A 7,598-nucleotide genomic window follows, 5' to 3' on the forward strand; every position below is an offset into this window, starting at 1 on the left:
ACCGTAAAATCTTATTAATATTTCTTGTGCCTTACGGTAAAATCAGCCGATCAAAAAATGCTTAAAAAGACATTGTACACTAGAAATCAAGGCGAATCTATACCAGGTGGTGGTAAAGCAAATTCAATCAATTCGCCATGCAGATGAATGTCAAGTCAAAAGAAAATTTTCATAGATTTCGATTAACTGACATTTGGAAAAGAAGAAGCAATCAGCTGATGGGATAACGCCACCTGTAATGAATTCGCCTTGCTAGAAATAATTGAACATTGTTATTTGTCAAGCATTGGTGAACATATTGTTTTAAAGCTTCTTCTACTACTTCTTCTTCTTAATACCTTAATAAAACTTGAATGCTCTTAAAAATTGTTTTTCTTTCTGCTTGACATAGAAACAAGGTTAAATTTTTCTTTAAAACAATCTTTTTCAATTGGATTTTTCTTTGAAACATTATTTAACCTTTCGAAAATCCAATTTCTATAAAAGAATAACCAATTATCGCGTTTCAAATCGCGACAAAATAATGCCGGAAAACGAGTTCAATTGTAACAAATGCGACTCGAAGGACACCGATCATATGGTGCAGTGCGACAAGTGGTATCATTTTGAGTGTGTCGCGGTAGATTCAAGCGTTGCGAACGTAAGCTGGAACTGTTCCAATTGTCACGAAGCCCCAGTGGCCTTAACAAGCGTGTCGAAACCTACACATCAAACGCCGCCTATTAACACAACCGCCGATCTCCTCACCGGGACGTAAGTTACAACGTCGCCAACACCAATTGCTCGAACCGATGCTGATCGTGACAATGGTGCATATAAAACAGCACAACAACTATGTTTGGGCCTAGCAACGCAACATCAACACCCTCAAAAACCATAGTACCATCGAAACAGAAGTTGCCGGTTGACGTACAAAACAACACGTACATGCAGAACTTTTTCCATAAACCAAGCGAACCAAACTTGTCTAACAACAACACCTCACACCTGAAACACAGTTGCAGCTGCAGCTGCTGCAAGAAGGAAAAGAACTTCAACGCCAATATTTAGATAAGAAATATAAAATTCTTTCACAGGGTGAAACGCACGGTTCGTGTTTGCTATTAAATAACTTTCCTTTACGCCAACCAACACCTGCGCAAATTGCTGCTAGACAGGTAATACCTAAATAACTTCCAAAATTCGACGGCAATCCCGAAGATTGGCCGCTCTTCATTCGCAACTGCAGAAATAGCACCGAGTTGGCCGGTTACAGTGATGGCGAGAATCTAATGCACCTTCAATCGTGCCTTCGTGGTCGTGCTAGGGAATTGGTAAAAAGTAAACTTTTAATTCCATCAATGGTAAATGGAATAATCCAGACATTGGAGATGTGTTTCGGTCGTCCAGAGCACATACTCGACATCATGATATATAAAGTGACAAAAATACCTCCTTTAAAAGATAAACTTGAAGGCATTATCGAATACGCTCTGACTATTCGAAATATATGCTCGACAATGGAGGCATGTAACATGACGTCTCATTTAAACAACCCATGCTTTTTAAAACGTTGGTTGATAAATTGCGGAATAACCACAAACTTAGTTGGACTATGCACCTAAAAGATGGGAGAATACCTATAGTCAAAGTGTTCAGTGATTGGATATATGCCATAGCTGACGCCGCTAGCCAAGTCGTGTCGCCTACCCTGGGTAAGAAAAATGCATCAGTAAACACTCACCAACAAAGTTACTCAGCTATACGAATGTGTGTTGTATGTAAAAGTGAAGTGGATAAAATTCAAAGTTGTGGTGAGTTCCAATCGTTGGGTTTGGAAGCCAAATGGAACCTAGTGAAGGAGAATAAGCTGTGTCGCCAATGCCTAAATCTTCATCGTAGAAAATGTTTTTCCAACAAACAATGCGGCATCAATGGCTGCACGGCCAAACATCATCCATTATTGCATAAGTGCACAAATTCGACACCCGAACGGAGCGAAATAGTGAACGCTCATAGCGATGAAGATGGATCGCACTTCAGAATTCTACCGATACGAGTTTACTGTAATGGTAGCTCTGTCGACACGTTTGCGGTCCTGGACGAGGCCTCGTCAGTTACATTAATTGAGCAGACATTCTTTAATAAATTGGAACTGAAAGGTAAAAGTGAACCATTGGAGTAGCGATTGACGGGTGATAATACGCGATCTGAGGACGATTCGGTCAAGACCAATATTGAGGTGTCCAGCGTTCAAGCTGAGTCACGGTTCATGCTATACGACGTCCATACAGTCAATAATCTTGGTTTGCCTACACAGTCGTTGAACTTACTAACATCACCAAGGTAAATCTATATCTAAAAGATTTGCCAGTGCAATCGTATACAGAAGCCAAACCAATGATTTTAATTGGGCTAAATAACTGGAGAGTAGCGGTACCTTTGAAGATACGAGAAGGCGGACGGAGTCAACCTATCGCAACTAAAACGCGTTTAGGCTGGACCCTGCAGCGTGGTTCAAAAATTGGTGGATAACATTGGTCTTTAAATATACACACATGTGAGTGTCAAATACGCTATGAGGTTCTACACGAAGAAGTAAAAGACTATTTCGCTTTTGAAAAGCCAAAAGAGAATAATCTTTTATCAGCCGATAATAAAAGAACCATGAGTGTTCTCGAGAAAACAGCCGTAAAAATAAATCAGAAATTTGAAATTGGTTTGCTATGGAAAAACGAGAAATTGCAATTGCCCGAAAGTTACGAGGTCGCGTGCCACCGATTAAAGTGCCTTCAAAGAAAATTTCATAAAGATCCCATACTGCATCTAACAATGCAAACGGAAATCGACAAGCTAATTGCCAAGGGTTATGCACGAAAGGTATCGGAAAAGTTCGACTAGTCTGGGATGCAGCAGCCAAATCCCATGGCAAGTGCCTCAACGACTTTTTAATTAGTGGGCCAGATTTACTAACCCCACTTTTCAACATTTTGATCGAGTTTCCTGTTGGACAAATAGCGATTTGCGGCGATATAGCCGAAATGTTTCACCGCATTAAAGTTAAAGATGAAGATATGCACGCACAACGTTTCTTGTGGTTTGACAACGACGGCAGTCAGTGTAAGCCGCGTGTGTATGTGATGAAGGCTCTAACGTTTGGCATTAGCTGTGCACCCTGCATAGCGCATATTGTACGCAAAAAAAAACGCAGACGAGTTTTGCGACCTGTACCCTCGTGCCGTTAAAGTAGTGAAGAGCTACCACTACATGGATGACTATATAGACAGCGTGGACTCTGAGGGCGAGGCGTTAGAATTAGCAAATGCTGTGAAAAATATTCACGCTTCAGGTGGATTTCACATGATGAACTGGGCTACGAATTCTACTTTTGTAAGAGAGCAACTATGCGATCATGATTCAGCTGCGGGAAACTTATTTGGAGCCACAGAGAAAATTCTCGGTATGTATTGGGAATCCAATAACGACATTTTTCAGTATAATTGCAGGTTCTCGAGGCTCAAGAGAGACGTTTTTCACAATTGGGCTGAAAATCCTATTACAGGATATTTGGCGTTCGGGCCTGAAGTGGGACGACGAACTAAAAGGGGACCTATGTGCAAGGCAGCAGTCTTGGCTTTGAAATTTACATAGAATATCGTCCACCGTCATTCCCAGATGTTACTCTAAGCTTCTGAAAATTGCTCAGAGTATCCAGTTGCATACGTTTGTAGATGCGGGTGAAAACGCTTATGCTGCAATATGTTATTTCTGTATTCAACTTAACGACGATGTCGATGTATCCATTGTAGCCGCCTCTAAAACCGATATCCTTACCTCGCCTGGAATTGCCAGCGGCCCTTATAGGCACACGTTTAGCTGCAAATATTCAAAATGCGATACGTATTCATTGTAACGAGAGCATATTCTGGTCTGATTCTAAGACGGTTTTAAAGTGGTTGTCAATGGACCCGAAAAACTTTAAAGCGTTCGTAATGTACAGAGTTGGTGAAATTTTGGAGACAACTAATGTGACTCAATGGAACTGGGTTCTATCCGAATTAAACCCAGCCGATTTGGCCACAAAAACAGGTGCAACAGACGACGGTATGTGGATTACGGCGCCAGCGTTTTTAAGACTCTCGAGATGCGATTGGCCAACGTGTCCAGGCTTAGGCAGAACCGATCAAGAGGAGTTACGTAATAGACTTTTACATATCAACGTGGCAAAATGTTTCTCATTGAACGACGAATACTGTTGGGGAAGACTCTATAGAGCACTATCGCAATTTTTGTTATACATCGAAAAGATAAAGTTAAAAATACGTAATGGAAATTTGAGAGACGAAGCGCGATACGAATGTATCCAAAAATCAAAAAATATCCTACTCAAATACGCCCAACGTGCCTCAACAACAAACCCATCCACGTAAGTAGCAAGCTAAAACAACTAAATATTTTACTAGATGAAAATGGCGTAATAAGTGCGTATGGAAGAGCGAACGCACTAAGTTTTAATCAAGCAATTAGCCACACAGCCATTACATTACGTTCCTTGTAGTACGGTATTATCACGAAAATCTTCATCATCGTTTGCACGTGGCGGCGATCTGCACAATCAAGTCATATTTTTACATACCGAAATTAAGATTTCTGTATAAGAAGTTTCGAAGTAGTTGCCAATATTGTAAAAATGATGCAGCGGCACCCAGTCATCTGGCTTGCCTACCGAAAGCAAGATTGTCGAGTTTTGAACGCCCATTTACCTTTTCGGTCCACTGTATGCAACCGTGGGCAGGGGCAAGGAAAAAAGATGGGGTGTTCTGTTTACGTGTATGACCCTACGAGCGATACATATAGAAGTGGCACAGTCTTGACACCAATTCGTGCATCATGCGTATTCAGAACTTCATCAGTCGCCGTGGATCCCCGAACTACGACTATATTAAATGGCGATTTAATCCTCCAGCAGCTCCGCACATGGGTGGTGCATGGGAGCGGTTAATACGAACAGTAAAGTCAATACTCTACGCTATGCTCCCCGGATATAAGTTCAACGATGAAACGCTAAGATGTGCCCTATGTGAAGTTGAGTTTATCATAAACTCACGACCATTAACACTCGTGCCTCTAGAATCATGTGACGACGAACCACTCACCCCAAATATCTTCGGTTAGGGGCTGCCGCTGGTAATAAGCCTCTAGTGGAGCCTGATCACGACCTTCGACATCGCTGGCATCAAATCCAAGAGTTCGCAAATCATTTCTGGCGAAGATGGGTACGTGAATATGGGCCATGTTTGGTGCGACGTAGCAAGTGGTTTAACAAGGTCAAGCCAGTGTCTGTAAGTTATATAGTCATATTAGTCGACGATTCACTACCTCGAAACAGCTGGCCGAAAGGTGCAATCATTGAAATAATCATAGCCAAGTCCGTCGTGTCAAGGTTAAAACCAGTACAGGTGTGTTTGAAAGGCCTGCCACCAAAGTAGCCGTGCTGGACGTCGGCATAACTCAGGATGACAAGCTCGTGGATACCTAACTCCCTTGCAAGGGGGGAATGTTGCCGCCGCCACTGCCTTATTTACTTGCATTAGCTAAGAGTTATAATGTTTTCCTTTACCTTTATTCGCATACGATGCATGCTTATATACATGAACTTCATCCATGCTCTACGTATGTAAGTATGTGGGTATATACATATGTACATATTAATCTCTCTTCTACCGTAAAATCATATTAATATTTCTTGTACCTTACGGTAAAATCAGTCGATCAAAAAATGCTTAAAAAGACATTGTACACTAGAAATAATTGAACATTGTTATTTGTCACTTTCCGCCCGAGGCCGCAAATTTAGCGAGAGAACGTGACCTTATAAGACAGCTCGATCCCGGCGACCCCCAAATAAGGGATATAAACTAACGCATCAGATTGCTTGTGGATGAACACAAGCGGGCGAAATGGGAGGAGTACCTAAGCGGTTTTAACCTCTCTGCCGGTAGGTAAGTTTTGGTCCACCGTAAAGTCCCTATCGAATCCGTCTAAGTACAATGACAAAATTTCCATCGCCTTTGGCGATAAAGTGCTGTCGGATGCGAAAATATGCGCGAGCGCTTTCTGCCGACAATATATAATGCATTCTACGGTCGACAAAGATAGACGGAAGGCCAACAGACACACACATAAGCATAAATTCAGCGCTTCTCCAATTACCATCACCTCCAAAGAGGTTGAGGATGCCATCGGTCATGCTAAACCATCCAAAGCAGTGGGCCCAGGCGGCATAGCCATGCCGATGCTTAAAAGCCTCTTTCCACCTTCGTCATTCCCGAAAAATGAAAAATGGTCAAGGTGATCCCGCTACTAAAGCCTGGAAAACTAGCTAACATAGGAAAGTCATATCGCCCGATATCTCTCCTATCGCCAGTAGCCAAGACGGTTCAAGCCATTTTGCTCCCCTACTTCAAAGCAAATTTGCAGTTAGCCTGTTATCAGCATTTCTTCAGAAAACTCCATAGCAGCACCGCCGCGCTAAATGCCATTAGCACCCAGATAAATTGCGGTTTAAATCAAAACCCCCATCATAGAACAGTACTCGTTGCGCTAGACCTATCAAAAGCTTTTTATACGGTCAACCATGGCACGTTACTGCAAGACCTGGAAGGGTCTACCCTTCCCCCGTGTCTTAAAAGGTGGACCGCAAATTATCTGGGTGGTCGGTAGGAATCGTTGCAATTTAGAAACGAAACATCAAAACCAAGAAGAATTAAACAAGGGGTGCCACAGGGTGGTGTCCTATCCCCACTTTTGTTTAACTTCTACATATCAAAGCTGCATTCGCCACTAGAAGGAGTTACTATCGTTTCCTACGCCGATGACTGCACAATAATGGCCACAGGCCCAGGCCCACAGATCGATTAGCTTTGTAACAGAATAAACGGCGTCTCGCGAAACCTGGCATTATCAGCGACTAAATCCTCCGCGACCTTATTCACAACATGGACGTCCGAAATGTCGACCATCTTGAACATCCACGTCGATGGCACTACGCTGCGGACTGTCCCACACCCCAAAATTTTGGGTGTGACGTTTGATCAGGATCTACATTTTGGTGAGCATGCAGCCGCAATTGTACCGAAAATCTAAAGCCGTAATAAAATCCTCAAATCTGTTGCTGGCAGTACTTGGGGAAAAGACAAAGAAACGCTCATTACCACTTACAAAGCAATTGGCCAGCCGATTGCATGCTACGCCTCCCCTATATGGTCGCCAAGCCTTAAAACTACACACTGGAAGAAGCTAAAGGCCTGCCAAAATACTCCTCTCAGAAGCGCCACAGGCTGTCTTCTTATGTCCCCAGAACAGCATCTACATAATGAGGCGAAAATACTTCCCATCAGGGAGAGAAATGAGATGCTAACCAAACAGTTCCTGTTGAATACCCAGAAACCTGGGCATCCCAACAGACATCTGATTGATGAGCGAACACCGCCCAGGGGCTTAAGGAGTCATCTCCGTAATACGGCACCTGAGGACTCAGCTGTATGAAGCAAAAAAACACAAGCAGGTCTTCAGTGAAGTCCACAAACAGGCGTCGGACCTTTATGTCAGGAATTGCT

The sequence above is a fragment of the Eurosta solidaginis genome, chromosome 1 (genome assembly GCF_040869045.1).
Source record: "Eurosta solidaginis isolate ZX-2024a chromosome 1, ASM4086904v1, whole genome shotgun sequence".
NCBI classification, from domain to species: domain Eukaryota; kingdom Metazoa; phylum Arthropoda; class Insecta; order Diptera; family Tephritidae; genus Eurosta; species Eurosta solidaginis.